The sequence below is a fragment of the Micropterus dolomieu genome, linkage group LG12, assembly GCF_021292245.1.
Source record: "Micropterus dolomieu isolate WLL.071019.BEF.003 ecotype Adirondacks linkage group LG12, ASM2129224v1, whole genome shotgun sequence".
In the NCBI taxonomy this organism is placed as follows: Eukaryota; Metazoa; Chordata; class Actinopteri; order Centrarchiformes; family Centrarchidae; genus Micropterus; species Micropterus dolomieu.
Genome location: NC_060161.1, coordinates 36,546,182 through 36,571,628, shown reverse-complemented (window position 1 = coordinate 36,571,628; position 25,447 = coordinate 36,546,182). Strand labels below are relative to the sequence as shown.

The 25,447-nt window shown below is 38.1% G+C and overlaps 1 long non-coding RNA gene across 4 annotated transcripts in view; it reads left to right on the top strand.

Annotated features, from left to right (window-relative positions):
- The window catches only part of LOC123980245, a 27,920-nt gene continuing 2,473 nt past the window's right edge, over positions 1-25,447 (top strand). Inside the window, exons 1-6 of one of the 4 annotated variants that reach the window (XR_006827423.1) lie at positions 1-213; positions 1,498-1,634; positions 1,779-1,780; positions 17,046-17,112; positions 17,303-17,505; positions 21,623-21,643. This is a non-coding gene — a long non-coding RNA (uncharacterized LOC123980245). Of the gene's footprint in view, positions 214-1,497; positions 1,635-1,778; positions 1,781-17,045; positions 17,113-17,302; positions 17,506-18,095; positions 18,151-21,622; positions 21,644-25,447 lie in introns of those variants that run through there. The other 3 variants (XR_006827422.1, XR_006827424.1, XR_006827425.1) reach the window with 3 other exon arrangements.

Genomic DNA, 25,447 nt, shown 5'->3' with positions numbered 1-25,447 from the left:
AAGGTCACAAAGGGTTAACAACACAGACGTGCCTCAGCCAATCAGAGCGCGCCGGTCAGACGCTGGGTGACACTGTGGGGAGAGGAGCCGCTTCTGACCGACGTAGCTCAGATTCAACAGTGAAATAACTTTAGTGACTTGTTTTAAGACTGCAGGTGTGTGAGGCCCTGTTCACGGAAACCTGCCGGACGACAGAGAGAAATCCCCGAATCGGTGAGTCGCGGTGAAACAAAATAATTGAATGTTGCGTCATGAGATGCTAAGCTAGTGCTAAGCTAGTGCTAAGCTAGTGCTAAGCTAGTGCTAAGCTAGTGCTAAGCTAGCAGGTTCTGTTGTAGACCTCAACTAAAGTTAATCTGTTTGACAACTCAACGGAGAGAGTATAAACATGTCGGAGACAGACGCTCCCGGTACCGGGGGGCAGTGGTGCTCTGGGCGAAATTACTGATGGAAATTTATTATTATTATTGTATTTCGCAGTTTTAACTCCGAAACCCGCCGATTTTGTTGCTCCGAGTCTGAGCGGGCGCCATCTTGATTATTGCGCTGTCGTCTTTTTCTGCAGAGAGGAAACATGTCGCTTGAGAACACGCGGTGTTTTTCGTCTGTTTGTGGCCGATCCGTTGGAGATATGTAGACATGTAGGGTATCAAATTAAAGGTCTGCTCAAGCCCCATCACTGTTAAGCATGGGAGTGCTTTTGGTGACAGGAATGTTGATGAATACTCCTGTTTTTAAAGATATCTACCAATAAAAGTCAAGTTTTTAACAGTAAATATTGCCAAAATATGGAAATTCGCCTGGCAATTTGAAAATGTTGTATGAAAACTGTTGTATTTTAGTTTATTTTCGTCAGATTTACAGTTACAATTGCAGTCTAGGTGTATTAAATGATATTCAGTTGCATTAACAGCTTCCTCATGATGGTTTTGATGCTTTATTGTATTAAAATATAGTTAGTTTTTTTTACCAGGTGAAGATAAAAATAACAGATTTTTTCTTTATTGCATTGTAAAATAAATATATTAATATACAATGGATTTATATTCCTTAGCTTCTGACTTTACAAAGGAGACCAGAATTATGCTCTAGGCCAAATGGTTGATTAATTTCCTGATTAATTTTGGGTATGTTATTTTAGGCGTCTTTTCTGGAAAATGGTGCCTGTTTTCAACAGGTTAATTGCACAGTGTTTGAGGCTAATGTTAACTTAAGTTATGTTTTGTCAGACACTGTATTTCATTGTTCATGGTGAATTTGTTGCAGTTGCACTGCGTGGTTTTATTTTCTGCAACGTTGTTGCTTTTTTTTTTATTTTAAACTAAAAACTTTATTTTACTCAGTAATTCATTTGATGTAAAAGGTACATTTAAGAAATGTTTGTTCCATTTGCAATATGTGTGTATATTTTGGTTACAGTTAAAGGAATGAACACTTCAGAAACACATTTGAAGAGGCTATTGACTAATGAACTATTCTGGCCGTGTCTGACTGCAGGCCAGGTTTTGTTTACCTTAGTTAAAATTGATGGCGAGCCAACCCAGATGAGACCAGAAGATCCCTGGATTGAAGACCCCTGAAGTGAGAAACTCTGAGCCAAGGACTACTGATCTTACCCCTCACCTGCTACAGCGGTAGGACAACCAGCACCACTTTTACACTCAACTTCCAGCACCACTTGCACAACCCCACACTTAGGACTCTATTTTTTATTTTATTTTGCACTTGGACAATTACCTTCCTCCTCCTGTTTGGAAACGCATCCCTGGTTTCTGCAGAAGTGAGTATTCACACGGTTTATATGATGTATTATGATGTCCTGGTTATTGTGATTTTGGCGATCATACAGTGAAAAGTGATTTTTAACTTGTGAAGTGACAGTATTGAAACAGGTATTGTTTAATGTGGTCATCCACCGGATGTGAATATTGAGGATTGATAGTTTGAGTTATTGATAATAGAGTGCACTAGGTAAGAAAATAAGAGAAATAGTTGAGAATTGACCAGCTAAAAAATAGAAGTAGTTAAAAGAGCTCAGTGGTTTAAACCTTACAGAAACGTGACAAAAGAAATAATTTGTTAATGACTAAAACTAAGGCGTTTCTACAAAGTGAACTGTATATTGAACCTGTGGTTATTTTTTGCTTATTGTTAAAAATACAAGGAACCACAGGGCTCAGCGTTAAACTTTTCAGCGATCGGACCAGTCCGTTTGAAACTTACTGGCCCTCCTTCCAAAAGTTATTTATCAGTGTTACAACAAAACCAAAGACTTATAAGTTATGTTCTGCTGCTAACATCGGTTATTAAATACATCGTGGATATAAAAAACCTAAACTAAAATGATAAAAACTGTAGTCATACGTCACAACCCCGTTTTAACAACTAAGCAACTTTTGCAACTTTGAGCACAAAATTAAGCTATTTGTAAAAAACACTCTGGAGGTGCTTTAAACGGGACCATAATTTACTAAATGAACATCATGCTGTGTTGAAGACTTGAAACTAGCGGATGAGACCATAAACTCAGTAGGAAAGTGTTTACTGAGGTAATAAATAAGCTGAGAAGTATGTTTTTAATCACTGTCTTCACTGAATAATTGAATAAAAGGAGGTTTTCCCACATGATGGCAGCAGTTTTTGTTAAACGGTGAAGAAGTGTCCCCTGGTGCTGCCTGCTCTTTACATATTTAATCTCCTCCCATCTGTTTGCGTCCCTTCTCGTGTGTTCATGTGTCAAATGGAAAAACCAGAGAGGAAAATGAAAACACGAGAGTCCCGGCGGCTGTTTTCACAGAGACGAGTGATGCAGATTGATTCATATGCTGACAGATTATGAGCAGTCGCAGGATGCTGCTCCAGCTTGAATTCAAACAAGATCGCTGACGGAGTTATTTTACAGCTAAAGCCTCTCCGCAGTCTCTATAGGAGGCAGTAGGAACGAGAATTTCAGCTTTACAGGAATAAGGATTTCCCTAAATTATAGGCCTACAAGTATAATTTTGAGGTACTTGTACGTCACTTGAATATTTCCTTGTTGTTCTACTTTGTTCTATAAAGTATTTTGGAGGCAATATCTACTGCATTTGACTGCTGTATTACTACATTTACTTAATATATCTGAATACTTTTCCCGCCACTGGTTATACTTTTATCTTTTCAATTAATTGACGAAGCAGTTGTTGTACAGTATGGTTGAAAATGCCGAATGACCCCTGTTGTATTTTGTGACATCCCACTAAAAGTTTTTAAATTCATATAAAGAGAAGCAGCAAATCCTCAACTGAAACCAGAGAATGTCTGACATTTGTAGGCTGCTTGATTAATAAGTTAAACGATTGATCAGTTATCATACCTGTAGACTGGAATATCTTACTAGACTGTTTCAGCTTCATTGAGAAATATCCTGTAAAACTCCTTTGATAAATGTCTAAAAGCACTTGAGAGGACACATGCTCATTTTTCAGAAATTAAAGGCAAAAGGTAAAAAATTATATAAAAAAAAGAGATAAATGTAGTGAAGGAAAAAAAACAACAAACACAATGTCCCTCTGAGCTCTAAAGAGAAAAAAAAAGAAAGAAACAAGTCTCAGAAACAGAACCTGGACTGAATGTCCTTTAAATAAAACTGTCGGTGCCTTTAAAACAGCTCTGACACGCACGACCCGGAACTGCAAACATGCATGGACTTAGTCAGAGAGCATCTGCCGGTAAACAGGCTGTAAAACTATTTCACCTCCTGCAGGAGCCCGAGACAGAAAAACAGAAAGAGGGGAGGAGCAGAGAGGGAATTAGCTTACCAGTAGAGAAGAGACAGCCCATCGAATCGCTCTGCGTCCCGAGGAAGAAATGGCATCGCAAGACGGTCTGAGACCAAAAAAACAAGCGCACACCACTCTCACACACAAACACACGTGCAGAGCGCTACACCGCCATGAGACGGCAGCGGGAGGGTCGGAGGGGGAGAGGAGGAGCAGAGGGTTCAGACCTGGTTGGTGTGTGCGACTGGAGGGAGGAGGAAAGTGATGGAAATCCCCCCCTGGACAGGGAGAGACACACGCTTACCTTTACCCACTAATCAATGCTGATACCCGTCCGTCTCACACACACACACACACACAACGTAAGCGCACACAAAGAAAATGTCAGATGAGAAGGGAAGAGTTAAGGGTCTGTATTCGTTTTACTGCGCATGCAGTGGTGAATGCGCAGTAAAAGTATAACTGGCCGGGAAAAACACTTCTTTAACCTTATTTTGGGGCAAAGTTGTTTAAACTCTTTGAGCGATTATCAGATTTTAATGCTGATTCTGTTGATGTAGTTTTTGCGTCCCAGTGACCAGTATAAGGGCAGTTCTGGCTCTCTCCCTGTTCCTTTAGACAGGAGCCTCGTGTCAGTCAAAATAGCTGCCCGGGGGCGTTGCCAAGATGGCGGCTGAGCGGCTTTCTTATTACTTCTTATTAGGCCTCAGAAAGCACGTTTGCGTACACATGGGCATACAGACACTCCACGCAACTGTGAAACTTCTGCCTTTGATCAGCACCACAAAATGTTCTTATATCTTCTATTATTATCTTATTTATCAATTAAATATTTATTTTGTTTTTTTACCTTCAAGAATTAGTTTGATTACAACGTTAATATTATTTTAGTGGATTTGAGTACGTATTTGGGCTTTTGTTTTGAAGGTACTGGACAGCTCGGCAGATTAATCTCATTACATTTAGCACCGATTTTTAAATCTGTGAAAACTCAACATATGATCCTCTTTTTAATATCTTTATTTAATAAAGACTACTCCTGGTAAAGTTTTTATTATACGTGTCTCCTTATATGTTTGTATACTGTTCTGTATACGTATGTCCATGTAAACAGTAAATGAACGCACCATCAGTCACTGCTCACTCCTCCCTTTGCTAGCGTGCAGGAGAAGCTACAATGGCCGACATGCTCTGCTGGCTCTTAATTGTGCTAAATAACGTGTGGTCCTCAAATTTAATTTTGGGTTACTGTTGAAACATGACAGCGCAACATGTAAGGGTGACCCGCAGTGTATGTAGATAGAAATGTCTCATTCAAGGCAGCGGTTGCATAACGCTTTAGGCAACGCATCCACCCAACACTAGTGTATTGCACGCTTTTGAATGTGCTGCCATATACACATGCAATAACATAAGGTTTGCAAACGCTTTTCTAAAAGAGGCTACAGCCACATGACAAAAAGAAAGTTAAAAAGTGATTTATTAAGTAATTTCATTGAAAAACTACATATAGCCCTTTTAAACTTAAATTCACATCAGATCAATAATTTAAGCTTATAAACATGGTAATTATTAATCAAACCCTTCAGTAGTTGGATCAAGTAGCTCTTGAACAGCGTGCTCTGTTGGGAATGCTCCGTGTAGACCATCTACAAACAGCAGGTGTCTTTTTCCTGCAGATTACTGCAGGATCTTTTCACAATAACTTGATTTAATATTAGTCACCAGTACAAAGATTAAAGGACAAAATGGAGAATGTAAAGACTTTTAATATTACCTTCGTGTACACATCTCCAGGCCTCTGAGGACCATGGATGTTCTCTAGTCTTCATTTCAAACATAAATATAAAAAGGGACAGCATAAGATTCATGAAAGTACTGTAATGAATAAATCTCATTATAATCTCATTATAACAAAGATAAATGGAGAACTCACGGGATTCAAACCCGTGTCTGTCTCAACAGAGCACATTCACATGCTCGGCCACTTACTGCACTGAGCTATTAAGACCTTGAAACCAGTTGTGGCCAAGGGAATCATAATAGTGGTAAATTGATTAAACCTATTTTACTAAATATCTTGTAATTGCTAATAGTTCTTATATTTTTTCTTAAGTTATGGCCTATATTTATAGGCTAAATAAATCAATTAGGTTATTTCCAGTATGACTATAATATGAAAAGCCTAAATAATTTAGCATAATAATGTCACTTAATATTGGTCACAACTGACACATTTAGGAAGAATATGACAACGTTTTGTGAGTTTCCTGCTGTGAAAGTCAGACAAACACACCTGGAAACATGTTAACTATGTTGGTTCACAATGTGGCTGTGGCACGCAGGATTAAAGAGTGATGATCCCTGCAGTGTGATATGACACAGATGGCCTAAAATTAATCAACATCCATGTTACGAACCTCAGATTGAAGCCCAGGGGGAGGAGGTAAGTACAATTAATAATTTGTTCCAGGGCAGAACTAGGAAACAGGAGTAAGGTAAAATGAAAAGGGCATTTATTTAAAATATAAAAAGTGTCTTTAAATGCACAAAAAACAGAAAACGACTCCCAAAAGGGAAGCGATCGACAAAGGTCCTTTTTAAAGGTAACTAAGGTATTGGATAAACACAAAAGTAGTGATGGCAAACTGGCACACAAAAACACACAGAGTGAACAAAAAATAGTTCCCGCATTCAGAACAAACGCAAATTTTCTCCTTGTGACGCTTTCCTCGCGTGAGTACATTCGCTGCAAGTGTTCACACACAATGCAGGCAATTTTAACGTGAATAAACACAATTTGCCATTACTACAACTGTATGAACCCAAAGTAAACATTTTGCTGTGATTAAATGGCAATAAACAGATCAAACTGATGCCGAAATAACTACAACATGATGCAAATTTGTTTAACATATGAATTCATGCTTTATCAGGTCTGTTAGCAAGACAGCAGGACAACAACTTCTAAAAGGTTTGTTTTCTGAATGGAGTTCGGATCGATCAGGGCTATGCTATGCTAACTTGGTCACAGTAAAGTACAGTGATAGCTGGAGTAAAGTTACATACACACCAGGAATGCACCAGGTAGTTCAACCTCCTCGCTTTCTTTTCTCCCAGCTATGTCCAGTTTTGTCTGGTTTTTACATAAATATGAAGTTGTAGTCCAACAGCTAACAACGCGAACAACACTGGAACCGGACATGCACGGAACCTAGCGGCTGAGAAGCTCAAGTGAAGATAAATCAACATTGTAATCCTGAAAACTACAGTAAAAAGCTAATTTAATAAAAGCAGTTAACTCTGAGCTCCTCCCTCGAGAAAACGGCGTAGTTGTGAGCAATGTCCAGTCCGACCACAGGTGTTTGTTTGTCCGAAAGCCGGAGCGCTGTTCCCTGCTCTCCACACAACGCTCTGAAGCTGTCGGTGACGTACGGACAATCTCAACGTTGATAGGCTATCGCAACACAGCGTCATGCGAATTTCTCGCTTGAGTTGAAAATATTCAACTGGCGAATTACTTCGAGTTGCCTTCGCTTCAACTTTGCGTTGCGCCGCCCAACAGGAAATCGTGGCTCTACGTGTCTTTGCATTGACTTTGTATGTAAAACCCACTGCCCCGAATGCTCGCATTTGGTCCGAAAGCACCATTAATCAGTACAGTAAAGAGCGGGAAATGCCACACGCCAAATGCCACATGCTCGCCGCAGACTCCAAACACTTGGTAACAACGGTCTCTTTCACTGTAGACCACCATACTCTCACCTACAGCAGAGTCCTTCTCCAGCCCTATACTTTCCACTGATTGATGGCTGCAGCATTGGGGGCGGGCCAAGGTCCTGCTTAGGGCAGATATGGAAACACAACATCCCAAATACACAAACGGCGCTCGGGTCATAACAGTCCAATACTGAATCTCACTCCGAACTAAACAGAAAAGTTTTCTGCCCTGCTACAGCTGTTATTTCATTTACACCTACAGAAGAGCTACTAAGCAGCATCACGCAGAACACTGAACAGAATTATGTTCTTTGCAACATAATCCTCACAGCCTGTCCACACAACAGCTATATATGTCGATGATGCAGCAGATTATTACAACCTATATTTAGGCGTTTTAGTCTGTGAGTAGAAGTGGCAGAATAAGTCAAGTGACCTGGTATAAAGAGCGACAAAGTCCGTGTAAGGAGATGGTAAGGTAGAAGGATAAGTCAAGTAAACTCAGGACTTTAACTCAGGAGACTGAGGTTCAAGCCCAGTGTGAAAGAAAGTCAAAGTTGACATGTTAGAACTTAAATAACATTGAGGCACGTTACTTACATAATGCACACATTTTTATCCAAACGACCATCTTTTCCAAAGCAATCTACTAACATTTCACAAACGTCATGTGACTTACAGAACATAGGCCCCTGAAGGTCCGGTAAGCCTGTCGCTGGACTGCTACTTGCCATATTTATAGAGACGGTCAAATATGTCATACTTTCCAAAAGTCTTGTGTTGTACTTTCCAACGGACATTTGTTGTTTTGGAAAATGGTCTTTTATGTAATTGTGAGACACTTAACCATTGACCTATTTTGTTGTTTAGGTACGTGTTTAGTCCTCACATATTATGATGTAGATGTCAGAGAATTAGATGAAATTACATTTGATTTAGTTTCTTGAAACCTCATATAGAAGACCGCTAAATCCATTAACTGAAAAGGGAAACTTGACATTTCTACATGGGAAGGATTTTTGAGAAATGCTCAAATGAATGTTCCTCCACTCAGCAGAGTTTCTTCCTTTGAGTTGGAGCTTTACTTTTGAGAATATTTAATATGTTAAATTGTGATTTTATATCAAGACTAACGCATCTTATTGTGTGTCAGAGGAAACTTCAGAGAACAACAGAATAGCATTAAACTATAATGGTGTAGCATGTTGTCACTTAGAGAAAACCCCAACATGAGCTCTGGAAAATGACAATATGCTGATGCCTAACACATGACAGCAACAACGGTAAACTTTTGATTTCAAAACTTACTTTTTGTGCATTTGTACCCAGAAAGTAAAACTTTTCTAAATGTCAATCATTGTTTGACAAGCACTTTCCCAACAATGACGCATCAAAGATGATTGCATGCCAACACATGTCTGTGTCAGCTAATTACTTACATGTTAATGATAATTAACATGTTAGTTGAATGTTGGTCTTTATTATTGTTATAATTAGCTGCTAATAATGTTCCTGGTATTTTACCCGTTATTAAAATGCTATTCTTTATGATCGCTAAAGTTAGCAGCTAATGTTTCTGATATTTTGCATGTTGGCTTAATGTTGGGCTTCATTATGGTTATAATTAACAACTAGTCTTATTAAAGTTAGCAGCTAATGTTACTTATATTTTACATGTTAGCTAAACACTAGTCTTTACAACTAGTGGTTTTCAGGTAATATACTGGTGCAGTAACAGCTCTGGGACAAAAATCACTTTGAAATAGAAAAATTCAAACTCTTTCATATGATAATGACAATCCAGCATATCTCTTCATTACCATACATGTTGTTTCCAAATTCAGACTTAAAAGCACATGAAGAGACCAACTTCGGAAGAACGAATTCACAACTCGGGAAATGGGATCCCTGGAGCACACGAACGTGAATGCTGCATTGGTTTTTAGGATGATTAAAGTTAGCAGCTAATGTTACTGATATCTTATGTATTAATGTCAGCCTTTTTCATGACTAAATTTAGCAGCTAATGTCACTGATATTTTACATGTTAGCACAATGCTAGTCTTTATGATTGCTAAAGTTAGCAGCTAATGTTTCTTATATTTTACATGTTAGCCTAATGTCAGCCTTTTTACGACTACAGTTAACAGCTAATGTTACTGATATTTGACATCGTGGCACAATGCTAGTCTATGTGATCGCTAAAGTTAGCAGCTAATGTTAATGATATTTTATGTTAGCCCAATGCTAGTCTTCTGGATTACTAAACATAGCAGCTAATGTTACTGATATTTGACATCTTGGCACAATGCCACTCTTTGATTACTAAACGTAGCAGCTAATGTAACTCATATTTTATTTGTTAGCACAATGCTAGTCTACGTGATCGCTGAAGTTATTTGCCAATGGTAATTGCTAATGTTACTTATATTTTACATGTTAGCACTATTCTAGTATTTATGATCGCTAAAGTTAGAAGCTAATGTTTGTGATTTTTTACGTTTTAGCTGAATGTCAGTCTTTTTTACGACTAAAATTAGCAGCTAATGTTCCTGATATTTTATGTTGGCACAATGCCAGTCTTCTCGATTACTAAACATAGCAGCTAATGTTACTTATATTTGACATCGTGGCACAATGCTAGTCTATGTGATCGCTAAAGTTAGCAGCTAATGTTACTGATATTTTATGTTAGCCTAATGTAAGCCTTTTTTATGACTAAAGTTAGCAGCTAATGTTACTTATATTTGACATCTTGGCACAATGCCAGTCTTTTTGATTACTAAACATAGCAGCTAATATTACTGACATTTTACATGTTAGCACCATGCTATTCTTTATGGTCAGTAAAGTTAGCAGCTAATGTTACTGATGTTTTACATGTTGGCACAATGCATGTCTTTGATTGCTAAATTTAGCAGCTAATATTTGATATTTTAAATGTTAGCCTAATCTCATCCATTTTCATGATTAAGGTTAGCAGCTAATGTTACTCATTTTATTTTTTAACACAATGCTTGTCTATGTGTGATTGTTAAAAATACCTGCTAATGTTACTGATATTGTACATGTTAGCTAAACACTAGTCTGTATAACTAGTGGTTTTCAGGTAATATACTGGTGCAGTAACGGCTTTGGGACAACAATCACGTTGAAAGAGAGAGCTTCAAACGGTTGCAGATGACAATGACAGTCCACCATATCTTTGCATTACCATACATGTTGTTTCCACATTCAGACTTAGAAGCACATGAAGACACCAACGTCGGAAGAATGAATTCACAACTCTGTTAATAGGACCATCCCAGGGGCTCATTTTAGTTGTTAGCACAATGCTAGTCTTTATGGTCAGTAAATTCAGCAGCTAATGTTACTGATATTTGACATCTTGGAACAATGCCAGTCTTTTTGATTACTAAACGTAGTAGCTAATGAAACTCATATTTTATTTTTTGGCACAATGCTAGTCTACGTGATCGCTGAAGTTACTTGCCAATGGTAATTGCTAATGTTACTGATATTTGACATCTTGGCACAATGCCAGTCTTTATCATTGCTAAAGTTAGCAGCTAATGTTACTGATATTTTATGTTAGTACAATGCTAGTCTTTGATCGCTAAAGTTAGAAGCTAATGTTTGTGATATTTTACATTTTAGCTAAACACTAGTCTTTATAACTAGTGGTTTTCAGGTAATATACTGGTGCAGTAAAAACTCTGGGACCAAAATCACTTAGAAAGAGAAAGCTTCAAACAGTTGCAGATGACAATGACAGTCCACTCCATCTTTGCAGTAACATCCATGTTGTTTTCACATTCAGACTTAGAAGCACGTGAAGACACCAACGTCGGAAGAATGAACTCACAACTCGGGAAATGGGACCATCCCAGGAGCACGTGAATACTGCATTAGTCTCTATGACAAAAATTAGCAGCTAATGTTAGTGCTATTCTGCATGTTGGCTTAATGTTGGGCTTCATTATGGCTATAATTAACAATTAGTCTTATTAAAGTTAGCAGCTAATGTTGCTCATTTTCTTCTTTAGCACAATGCTAGTCTTTATGGTCAGTAAATTCAGCAGCTAATGTTACGGATATTTGACATCTTGGCACAATGTCAGTCTTTTTGATTACTAAACGTAGTAGCTAATGAAACTCATATTTTATTTGTTGGCACAATGCTAGTCTACGTGATCGCTGAAGTTATTTGCCAATGGTAATTGCAAATGTTACTGATATTTTACATGTTGGCACAATGCTAGTATTTATGATCGATAAATTAAGAAGCTAATGTTTGTGATCTTTTTTTACATTTTAGCTGAAATGTTACTGATATTTTACATGTTAGCTAAACAGTCTTTATAACTAGTGGTTTTCAGGTAATATACTGGGACCAAAATCACTTTGAAATAGAAAAATTCAAACTCTTTCATATGATAATGACAATCCAGCATATCTCTTCATTACCATACATGTTGTTTCCAAATTCAGACTTAAAAGCACATGAAGACACCAACGTCGGAAGAATGAATTCACAACTCGGGTAATGGAGCACGTGAATACTGCATTAGTCTTTGACTAAAGTTAGCAGCTTATGTACCTCATATTTTATGTTAACAATGCAAGTATTTATGATCGCTAAATTTAGAAGCTAATGTTTGTGATTTTTTTTTTTATGTTTTAGGTGAATGTTAGCCTTTCTTATGACTGAAGTTAGCAGCTAATGTTACTGATATTTTACATACTAGCCTAAAGTAAGCCTTTTTTATAACTAAAGTTAGCAGTTAATGTTACTGATATTTTATGTTAGCACAATTACTAAACATAGTAGCTGATGTTACTTATATTTGACAACTTGGCACGATGCCAGTCTTTTTGATTACTAAACGTAGCAGCTAATGTAACTCATATTTTACATGTTGGCACAATGCTAGTATTTATGATCGCTAAAGTTGGAAGCTAATGTTTGTGATCTATGTTTTACGTTTTAGCTGAATGTTAGCCTTTCTTATGACTGAAGTTAACAGCTAATGTTCATGATATTTTACTTGTTAGCCTAATGTCAGTCTTTTTTACGACTAAAATTAGCAGCTAATGTTACTGATATTTGACATCTTGGCACAATACTAGTCTTTTTTTTGATTTCTAAACATAGCAGCTAATGTTACTGATATTTTATGTTAGCACAATGCTAGTCTGCTGGATTGCTAAACGTGGCAGCTAATGTTAATGATATTTAACATGTTAGCTAAACACTAGTCTGTATAACTAGTGGTTTTCAGGTAATATACTGGTGCAGTAACGGCTTTGGGACAACAATCACGTTGAAAGAGAAAGCTTCAAACGGTTGCAGATGACAATGACAGTCCACCCCATCTTTGCAGTAACATCCATGTTGTTTGCACATTCAGACTTAGAAGCACATGAAGACACCAACGTCGGAAGAATGAACTCACAACTCGGGAAATGGGACCATCCCAGGGGCACGTGAATACTGCATTAGTCTTAAAGACAAAAGTTAGCTGCTAATGTTGCTCATTTTATTTGTTAGCACAATGCTAGTCTTTATGGTCAGTAAATTCAGCAGCTAATGTTACAGCACAATGTCAGTCTTTTTGATTACTAAACGTAGTAGCTAATGAAACTCATATTTTATTTGTTGGCACAATGCTAGTATTTATGATCGCTAAATTAAGAAGCTAATGTTTGTGATCTTTTTTTACATTTTAGCCTTTTTTATGATTGAAGTTAGCAGCTAATGTTCCTGATATTTTATGTTAGTACAATGCTAGTCTCTCAGACTCTTTCAGATGATAATGACAATCCACCATATCTTTTCATTACCATACATGTTATTTCCAAATTCAGACTTAAAAGCACATGAAGACACCAACTTCGGAAGAACGAAATTCACAACTCGGGAAATTTGATCCCAGGAGCACACGAACGTGAATGATGCATTAGTCTTTAGGATGATTAAAGTTAGCAGCTAATGTTACTGATATCTTATTTATTAATGTCAGCCTTTTTCATGACTAAATTTAGCAGCTAATGTCGCTAATATTTTACATGTTACCACAATGCTAGTATTTATGATCGCTAAAGTTAGCAGCTAATGTTACAGATATTTTATGTTAGCACAATGCTAGTCTTCTGGATTACTAAACTTAGCAGCTAATGTTACTGATATTTTATGTTGGCACAATGCCAGTCTTAATGATTACCAAACGTAGCAGCTAATGTAACTCATATTTTATTTGTTGGCACAATGCTAGTCTATGTGATCGCTGAAGTTACTTGCCAATGGTTATTGCGAATGTTACTGATATTTTACATGTTAGCTAAACACTAGTCTTTATAACTAGTGGTTTTCAGGTAATATACTGGGACCAAAATCACTTTGAAATAGAAAAATTCAAACTCTTTCAGATGATGACAGTCCACCATATCTTTGCATTACCATACATGTTTCCACATTCAGACTTAGAAGCACATGAAGACACCAACGTCGGAAGAATGAATTCACAACTCGGGTAATGGAGCACGTGAATACTGCATTAGTCTTTGACTAAAGTTAGCAGCTAATGTACCTCATATTTTATTTGTTAGCACAATGCTTGACCATATGATCGCTGAAGTTACTTGCCAATGGTAATTGCTAATGTTACTGATATTTTACATGTTGGTACAATGCTAGTATTTATGATCGCTAAAGTTAGCAGCTAATGTTGCTGATATTTGACATACTAGCCTAATGTAAGCCTTTTTTATAACTAGTGTTGGCAGCTGATGTTACTTATATTTGACAACTTGGCACGATGCCAGTCTTTTTCATTACTAAACATAGCGGCTAATATTACTGATATTTTATATGTTAGCACCATGCTAGTCTTTGATTGCTAAATTTATTAGCTAATATTTGTGATATTTTAAATGTTAGCCTAATCTCAGCCTTTTTCATGATTAATGTTAGCAGCTAATGTTACTCATGTTTTATTTAACACAATGCTAGTCTGCGATTGCTGAAGTTACCTGCTAATGTTACTGATATTTTACTTGTTAGATGAATGTTGGTCTTTATGATCACTAAAGTTAGCAGCTAATGTTTGTGATTTTTTTTACATTTTAGCTGAATGTCAGCCTTTCTTATGCGTAAAGTAAGCAGCTAATGTTCCTGATATTTTACATACTAGCACAGTGCCGCAAGTCTTTTTAATGGCTAAATACAACAGCTAATGGTACTCATATTTTACATGTTGGCCTGTGGCACTAACATCACCTTTAATGGAGATTTTCGAGAGACTGGTTCTGCAGCACCTCAGGCCCCTGGTACACAACTGCCTGGACCCTCTGCAGGGTGAACGATGCCATCATCTCCCTACTTTACAGAGCCCGACACCCACCTGGAGAAGCCACACATCAATGTGAGGATCATGTTCTTCTACTTATCCAGTGCTTTTGTCACTGTCCAGCCTCTCTGGCTGGCTGAGAAGCTCTGTGATGCAGGTGGATCAGGACCTGGTGGCCTGGATTACAGGCCGCAGTATGTCAGGATGCATGGCTGCCTGTCAGGCTTTGTGGTGAGCAACACTGGCACATCCCAAGGAAGTGAAATGTTACCGTTTCTCTTCAGTCTACACTTATGACTTTAGCTTCAACTCTGAAATGAGCCACCTCCAGAAGTTTTCAGATGACTCCTTCATCGTCTGCTGTATCACTAATGACAGCGAGGAGGAGTACAGAGACCTAATTGAGAGCTTCATTGGATGGTGTGACACCGTTTCTTAATGTTAGTGTTTATTATTGCTAAAGTTAGCAGCTAATGTAAGGCTACGTTCAGACTGCAGGCCTTAATGCTCAATTCCAATTTTTTCCCAGTTCCCCCCATATCAGACTCCTGTGAACTGTCCGCAGCCTGAATCAAGTGTTGGCCTGCAAGTGTTCACAACTTTCTGTTCTTTTCTTTACGGTTTCTGGCGCTGTACAACGCAACTGTCCCAGAACGCCGTCTCTCTCTCTCTTTCCCCATTATGTCCGCTTGGACAAATCGCATGCACATAACTTAGAAGAAAGTTGTGAGCAGATAAAAGCAAGGTAGAGAAGAAAGAGAACCACATGTTTAAGAAAGGATTTTTCATTCACCACAGCTCCATCTACTGCAGAAATGTGACAACAGTTGCTCTAGAGTGACGTGAAAGTTTGTTCAATTCCGACCTGACTCAGGTCGCATTTAAAATGATCCGACCCGTATCGGATTTGGACCCCACATGGAAGTGGCCCGCTTCCGAACTGGAAAATATCAGATTCCATGTGACTTGGCCTGTTCACACTATCATAGAAAGATCAGATCTGGGTCACATATGGGCAAAACACCGGATTTGGGTCACTTTGGTCTGCAGTCTGAGTGCAGCCTAAGTCTTTATATGTTTGTCTATCACTTCAGCCAGTTTATTTGTGCTCCTCAACTTCTAAAAATAGTTGAAACCCTCTGATGAAATGTATTGAGAAACAGGATTAAACAGGAATAATCGTAATGTTAATGATTATAATAACAATAATAGCAATAGGACTAGTAACAATAATTTTAGCAGAGGGTGTCGAGCAGGAACACGGGGGCAGCAGGTGACCCGCAACCACAGATCCAGACTCCACAGCTCCAGAGCCAGAAACACCTGCAGAAAGTGATAGGAGGAGAGAGGAGAGGGACGAGAAAGCACAAGACTACCAGAAAGGGGAGAAGTTGTGTTAGTAACATGCAATAATGGGATGAGGTTGCATACAGAGGGAGAGAAAGTAGAGGAGAGAGGAGCTCAGTGCATCATGGGAAGTCCTCCGGCAGTCTAGGCCTATAGCACATAACTAAGGGATGGTTCAGGACTCACCTGAGCCAGGCTAACTAAGCTTTATCAAAGAGGAAAGTCTTAAGCCTACTCTTAAATGTGGAGATGGTGTCTGCCTCCTGAACCCAAACTGGAACCTGGTTCCACAGGAGAGGAGCTTGATAGCTGAACGCTCTGGCTCCTAGTCTACTTTTGGAGACTCTAGGAACCACAATATGGTGCCTGACCATTAAGAGCTTTGTATGTGAGAAGAATGATTTTAAATTCTATTCTGGTGAGTTCTCACTATATGAAGTGTATAAATGTATGTAGTATTTTTAACCTGTCTGTGTGTTCAGTTATGAATGGGTTTAATGAGAAACTACTACTACAACCTTAGTAAAGTAAAAAGTATTAGTTTGTTAGCATTGGTTGGTGTAGTTAAATAGTATTTAGCATGATTTGTAAGTATGTAATTTGTGCTAGCATTTTGTATCTGGTTAATTATATTAACTAGAAATTGGTGTTCAAGTTCAATTATGGAGTATTGTTAAAACTGCACTTTGAAAATAAATCATGTCAATATAATGAAGTCCATGATTTGTTTGAAGATTAAATGTTTTTATTCTTAAACTGTTGTAAAGATATTGGTGCATTAGGCTTGTGTTTCACTCCACGTGTTTTGCACAGAATGCTTTATTATCTGACCTTTGGAGTGAAACTGCTCTGTTTTGTGTTTTTACAGATTTCATTCTTCAGAAAAAAAGGAAGAAGGTGAAAGGAGGATTTCCTAAATCTCAAAACATTCCTTGGTGTGGGCATACAGATGTTCATACTTATTCACCCACCAAACCCATAACTTTTAATAGCAGCATCTTAAAATAATCTCATATTTAGTGTCTTCCCAAAATTTGATAAATTTATTTTGGTTATAAAAAAAATTATAACACAAATTTAGAATTTAACATAGTTGCCCTGTGGATCTTCTGCTTTAAACTGAAGGCCTGGAATCTCAACAACTTGTTCCTCTTCAACCTGGTCATTGCTGACTTCCTGGCTCTGGTGAGTCTGCCACTGAGGATCGATGCCTTGCTCAGGGGCCACTGGGTGTTTGGAGATGGCATGTGCCGGATCCTCGTAATGTTTCCAACTTCTCGGCCAGCATCGCACTCATGACTGTGGTGGCAATTTACCACTACTTCAAGGTGAGAAAATTAGTACACTTTGTATTATGTTTTGTTCACTTTGACCATGTTCACACACAGACCCTCCATATTACAATTTCATACCAAAACTTTATACACAATATATTGATTGGCTTTTTAGTATTTTTGAGTTATAGTTTTCTATTTAATAAAAAAATGGTGTGATGCAAATTTTAGTAACTTTGTGACAAACACCAGTAAATTACAAGCTACAAAGAGCTGACTGCACAATATACACCTCTCTCCTGAGTCAACTGTACCTGATTGTCAGTTGTTGCCATTGAGTGTGTAAAATCGAGTCAGCAAAAAAGCAGAGAAGTGGAAATTGTAACCTAAAAGTACAGGGGAAACGGCTGAAATAGTAACCTGAAAGTACTGGAAAAACAGCTGAAATAGTTAGCTAAAACTCAACAGTTGAAATGTCCAGTCACGAATGGAAACTTGGCCAAACCTAATCCAGTGTAAAAAGAAAATATTGTAACAATATCCACTTTTCTATAATAGTGGGTCACTGGTATGAAGCAGAGTTGTTGTCTGGTGATGGAGTTTCTTTGTCTCCCACGGTTTCATGTTGGTTGTTGTGTGTTCAGAGTTGCCAGCGGAGCCAGAGGTCGTCTGCTCTTCACTGAGGTAGACCTTCACACCAGTCCAACCACTGATGTCCAGCTGGCCTGGTACTGGTCCTCAGAGCCCCTCACACCTCAGTACATTCATTTATTAGATTTCCCTGTTAAAGCTAAATTAGGCAGCTACAAAGTAACACATCCTTATACACAAACAGTAACAAAACAGGTTGATTTTCAAGTGTCCCAAAACACACATATCCATAGGAAAGCGACATATATGACCCCCTATGTTCCCCATCATGACATCTGAGAGTGTTGGCAAATCCAGCGACAGGCGTACTGGACTTTCAATAAGTCATTTGACCCTAAGTCATGTGACGGTTAACACGTGGTAAATGGTGTGAAACGGTCATGGTTTGGTTAAGTTTAGGCTACAGAACCACTTGGTTAGGATTAGAAAAATATCTGTTTGGTTTAAAATAAGTAATAAGTCACATGACTGAAGTCAAAAAGCTATTTAACTTTCTCTCATACAGGACTTAAGTTTCAGTCTCCAGAGTGAGGGTTCTTAATTTGATTCACTCATCCATCCACACCTTATCAAGACTTTGTTGCTCTTTAAACTACATTACCTGACTTGTTTTTCCACTAGAGCTAATAGCCAAACTAAAACGTAAATATGTGTTGTGAGCTTTTTCTGTGGGTTTCACAAAGCTGTCGGAAACTTTGACTTGTAGGTTTTGCTGTGGCTAACCGATACACACACCTGACATACACCCCTCTTCAGTGCAGATTACTAAAAATAAACAATACCGCAACCAGAGACTCTAACCAGCATGAATGTCTTTCAGTGTAAGACATTGTAACACAATGTAAGATCCCATTTATGCTAAATGCACTTTATTTTTTTTACATCCTTTCAACATAAATAGGCTGTGTGTCCCGGGTTTGTCCCCCAAACTATGAGAAGGAACATGTATTGTGTCTTAATTCGGGTACTTCCTGGAGTATACTAACATGCAGTACACTATGTGCATTATGTACTTACTTGCTTAGTGTGTTCATTTTGACAAGGTAGTGTCTCAAATCAAACACTGCTACACTAATCACCAGGGTTGGGGAGTAACAGATTACAAGTAATGACGTTATGTAATCAGGATACCAAAAATAAAGTAACTGTATTCTGTTACAGTACACAAAATAAGCCTGACATATTCAGCCAAGTAATTTCATAAACAGTATTTTATATTTGAAAATGTAATTTATAGAAAATTTCTAATTTCCATGGGCTATGCTGAAGTTTGTCAATAGAGTAGATGTGGGCTCATAAGCCAGTACAAAAACAGACTCTAGCCAGTCAGCCAGGACGAGCACATGACACAACGACGCCGCAGATTGGTCCTCAGTCTTATCAGACTTCATGAGGACTGAGTTGGTGTCTGTTCAAACCAGCACTGGATTTTTCTAGAACAGGTTTCTATTCAGGCTTTTTATAGAGGGAGGGTTTATAGTGAGAGCATTGTGGTGTCAGTGTGCAGCAGCTCTGTTTTTGCACTGTGAGTCGCAGAGAGTTTGAGAGTTTGTGTGTGAGTGGTAACTTCACACACAGATACTGAAAAAACTACTTAAGTAAAACCAGGTACTTTTGTACTTGAGAAACATTTTTCATTTGGTATCTGTACTTTTAAGTAAGAAAATTGAGTACTTCTTGCACCACTGCTGATGATGCTCATTTCACCAATGATGTGATGAGACACAAACTACAAATTTGCCAGCCAGCAGGAGGCAGCACAGGAACTTCTCTTTGTGCAACAAGTAGAAACATGTTTGAAAAATTCACTGGATGACAGAAGAGCTCCATTACAAGTTAAATTAGTAAACCTCCAAAGAGGAAAACTGAATTGCATCAGAAATATTTCAGACGCAAAGTGAGTGTGACAAACTGCATCTGTCCGTCTCATTGTAAATGTGTGTCTGTCTGTGGATTTACGGTGAGTGTGTCCCTTTTGTGTCTATGGTGTGGAAGGACGGCACGGCCACACAGGACTTGCTCTCACTCTGGTCCTTCTTTTATTCTGGTATAAAAATCAACAGCACACAGTCAGTAACTGTGTGTTATGCAACTGCAACCATCAGATCTGTATAAAAAGGAATAGAACAATTATTATCCAAAATAACTACTAAAAACATTATTGTCGGGAGCTAGCAAGCAGGTGTCGGCTAGCCAGCTAACGTTAGCTCAACATACAACCGAAAGTGCTACTTATGAATAAAGTTAGTATTTCTGCACGTACATGTCAGTCACTTTCATATTACATGCTAGTAGTGCTTACTGTCAAAATGCATGTTACTGATAGTGATTTGCAACATTGCTCACGTGCACCCACCTCTAGCTTGGAAGTGTTTCCTTTGCTAGAGGCACGTGCGATATGTGAGAAAGACCTGTGTATGCAGTTGCGCTATTAACCCACCAGGTGGCTGCAAAACTACATAATGTAACACAAGCATATCTATTTTTAAGAGATTATTTCTATCAGTTTAAACATTACATTTTATCTAAAACCATGTCATGTCACATTCAGGTTCTTCTGGGAAAAGATTCACATTCATAGCTGATTTCTGCAGCTGCTTCTTCAAATCTAGAAATGACTGCAGCTAAAAACAACAAAGCTGAACAAAGAAAAAAAAAACAGAACTATTACGAGTAGGTGAAAACAGAAGTACATATGCAAATATAAAGGACCATAATGTCTATACAAGTCAAAGGTTTCTGTAAATTGAGTGCAGAGTGCTGGAATAAATGTTGAATGTGGAAACTGAATATCAGAGAGTAAACATTCAAACTGCTCAGTAAAGGTGGAGGGTGGAGGACACGAGGCGGCTGCTCCTCTGTTGTTGTAACTAAACACTTCCTGCTTTATAATTCTGTATTCCTGATTTTCGAAATCATCTTCAAACTGCAATAAAATATCAAGCGAAAGCCCCTGAATTCAAACTTTCTGTTTTGTTTCCTGAGAATCATTGCAGAGTGATTACTAATAAAACCTTTCTTTGTTCAGAGTAACTTGGCTCACAGCCAGGTGAATACCTGAAGCAGGAACTAAACATGCAAATATCGTGTTTCCTTCCAGCTTGATCTCGTGTGGGAGGAGATCCTCATCGTGTGGACTAATAATAATACATTCTTTAGTCTTAGAAGAACATCGCAGCATTCACACCCAAACATATCATGTTTACCCTGAAACCCCAGATGACCTTATGTGTTTGTCAAAAGTCAGCAGGTAGTTGTATTTATTATAGATGTTTGTTTCTCTAAACACTAAAACAAACATTTATTAAAAAATCAACATGACGTCTGTCGCTTGGCAGCAACGCAGCTCATTATTTACTGTTAAATGTGACCTGACCAGTTTTATCTTTATGTACTTCAGTTCGAAAGCTAACAGCACACTGTTTTCTCTTCCTGACTAAATGTGAATCCTCTTGTTCCACAGAGCCTGGCTTTATTTTGATAGAAATGATTTATTTTCTCTTTGCTATTTGTTTCATAGTGATGTCTGACAGCAGGGCAGGACTGGGACAAAAAACAATCCTGGAATTTTGGGTCTAGGCAGCCCACAACAATCAGTCGGACACTCCTCAAAAATACACCATCATTGCAGTCCTCATAAATATAGTATAGTATTAAACCACTGTAAAGCTGAGTAGTATGTGTATGAGGATCAGTGTACCAGTGCAAGTGAATCAGTGTCCCAGGTGATCAGAGGTGGCATGGAGTACACAACTTATAATCAAGTACATATCATTTTCACAGCAGAGTGGGATTAGCCAACGCGATGCTTACAAAATAATGTCAGCCAGGACAGTTTGCTGAAGTTGAGAATTAAGGAACTATACTACATAAACAATGTCAGTCAGCTTCTGCTGCGCTGTTTGACAGTAAGTGATCACCAGCAGTAGGTGACGGTCTCACGTTATGATAGTTATGATTATATTATAATCCTTTATCTTAATTGAAGTAATCATCACTGTCACTATGGCACGGCACACACATGGCGTCACTTTGATTTGAAAAGTGGTGGGACATTTAAGGGCTCAGGTTGAGGGTGTGATGAAACACACACAGCCTACGAGACATGATGTTGCACGAGATTGGGCTCACAAGAAGAAGACAAGAGGACACTGTAATAGGTTTTAGAAGAGAAATCATTTGTGAAATATAGGATAGGGGAGTCTGGGGGTTGTCCATCAGATGATGTTGAGCATTAAACATTTAATTTCCTGTATTCTGGAGACATTTTCAACACCAATTTACAGTGGAAATGTCTATTTATATGATTACAAAATTCAGGCAGCCGATGTTTCTTTTATATTTACGTTGCCGGTTTTTTTATTGCGCAAATAAACCTTTCTCAAAGCATTCATTTCTTTGTGCAAGTTTTTTTTGAACATATTTAACAAATGCCTTTTCAAAAAGTACTGCAAGTCCCCAGCGTCGAGCTTGATTTATACTCCTGCGTGGGGTCTACGTGCGTAGCCACGCCCCAGGCTACGCACTTAGCTAGGCATTTATACTTGTGCGTCCGTGTGTCTGTGAAACCTGCAATTACACCCCCCACGGTTTTGACCTGTCCTTAGCCTGTCCTCAAATCACACTGGAAGCATTTCAGAAGTGTTTCAGCAACCAATCACAGCGCTTGTGAACCTTTCCCCCAGTTCCCTGCAGGGCTGAATCCAACATGGAGCATTTCAGAATAAGAGCGTTTTGCCTGCCTGATTTTGCTTAATTGTTTAGAATTAGTTGATTTGGTCAGTTGTCCTTGATTTTTGTTCTACCGTGGTTAAGAAGGCTACATAGTTAAACGGTTTCTTTTTTGTCTGTTTTAACTGTGTTTATTGTTGATATACGATCGGGAGTCTGTACAAGGTATTTTATTTTGACAATCGACCGGATTCTCTTTGCCGTTTATATTAGCAGAGTGAAAAAGCACCAGTTATTTGGTAAGACTGATGATGATAAGGTTTATTTACTGACTGGCTCTGCTGAGGTGTTTAGTCTACTTGAGGAGAAATAGACAGGTTTTTCTAATTTTGAAAATGTATTTCAATGGCTTATTTCATGAAGTGCTGTATTTGCATGAAAGTCTCAACAATGCAGGAATAATGGTCTCTGCCCCCTCTGCTGAAATATCCTAGAGGAAAAATGTGATTTGATGTCCGTCAGCTAAGTCCAGTGGAGTCTGTCTGCCGCAGGTGACAGAACCAAACGTCAAAGTTGAGTTATGTAAAGTTTTAAATGACATTTGTTTACATACATGACTTATGTCACGTAGTGTACTAATTTCCAACGTGCGGACACTGAAGGATTCCTTGTGTGTCAAATACCAACGAATTCAAGGTAATGTCCTGTGATCGTGTTGTCCCTTCTTAACTAACACTCACACACACACACACACACACACACACACACACACACACACACACACACACACACACACACAGGTGGACAAAGGTGTCTATATCCGAGTTTCAAAATAAAAGCCCTATATGGTTACCTTATCATGAGAGGAAAGGACAATTTTCCAATATAAAACTACTCTTACAGGAAAGTACTGCTTTACCTAATTTTTCAAAATACAAACCACCGGCCAGCTACAGTGGTTCAGATAACAGCTGCTGAGCTGTGAGACTTAAATGTGATGACATGAGAGACACAAACAGTTGAAACATGAAAAAGGTCACCAGGATCAAAATTTAATAAAAACTTTCACAGACTTAAAAAAAACAGACATCATGTGGCACTTCAATCTACTTCATAACAGGAAACTATCCCATTCAGACTCACACACACAGCAAACAAATCCATAAATTGCAAAAGGAGGTTCTTCTCAGAAGACAATAACTTAAAGTAACATGAAGGTATTTTTAATCTTTGATGACAAATGTCAATACATTTTTATTTTTCTCCCTCTTATTATGTCTGTCACCCCCGTGGTGTCTTCACACTGTTGGTGACTTGCTTGTGCCATATGTTCCCAATAGACTCCCCAGCCTTCCAGTAACCCAGATGGTAAAAAAACACAGAGGCAGGTTTTAGTGTTTATGGTCCACATCTGTGGAAAAGCCTCTCAGAGCAGCTGAGGACGTGTCAAACATTAAGATCTTTTAAAAGAAATCTTAAGACCTAAATTATTTTTATTGCTTTTATTGATCTTAACATTTCTCTTTTGTGTTTTTGTACTTCTGTTTTTACTTTATATTTTTATTTTTTTTTATTCTATCTTGCCTAATAACTTTGTAATGACTCTTATCACTGTAATTATTACTTTTTTCAACACAATGTCAAACACTTAACACACACCTATTGGTATTTTGCATGAATGATGCTTTAGAAATAAAGTCTGCAGTCTGATTGGTGAGTTCAGTCTGACAGAAACAGTAAAAACTAATAACTGAACTCTCAATTCTGTAATATACAGAAACATGATGAATAAAACAGCAGCAGTCTGTTCTCATGTTAGCAAGATTGTACCTGCCAAAAGTAAAGAAAACATCCTGATTCAGACTGAGAGGTGGGGGATGGAGGAAGAATGAGCTCAGAGCTGCTTCCACACCTCTCATTTTATTATCTCATTACAAACAGGTCCCAGACACTTATAGTCCAACCAGTTTTCACTTTCTCTTTCTTCAGCTACAGAGTTACAGTTAAAGAAGGTCAATGATCCTGTTTTTGCACGGCTGCCTGGAAACTGATTTTGATTCCAGCTCAGATCAGACCAACAGGTTCAACAGGTCTGATCATGTCTTCATTGTAAATATGTGATATAAAACATGCACTTACTCTGCAGATTAAAACTGTACCTCCCTACATACAACACATAGATACAGATTTAACTGATAACATCATGTAAAATTAGCTAATAATTGTGTACTCTGACCCAAGTGACATTTTGACAGCAGGACTTTTACTTAATGCAGTAATTTTATATTGTGTTTATGTAAATATCTGCCAACAGTGGACGCTGCCAGAAACAGACACATCACAGATTCATATCTCTGCAGCAGAGATCAGTTCAGCATCGGAAAGTTGGTTACAGGAGAAACAGGAGAAATAACCAAGATCATTGTTTCCTTTTGTTAAAGACTGAGAAAAGCAGTTGTGGATCAATCTGCTGATTATTTTCTCCATTAATCGATTGATTTTTAAAGATTCTGTAAACTGTGAGAAATGCTGTCACAGTTACTCAGAGCCCAAAGTGACACCTTCACAAATTTTACTTATTTAACTTGGATTCCGTGACACTTTCTTCTTATTTTTCTCTGTGGCACTGACATCAGTAACTGTTGATTTAAAATATTTTGCAGCTTTTTCTCTC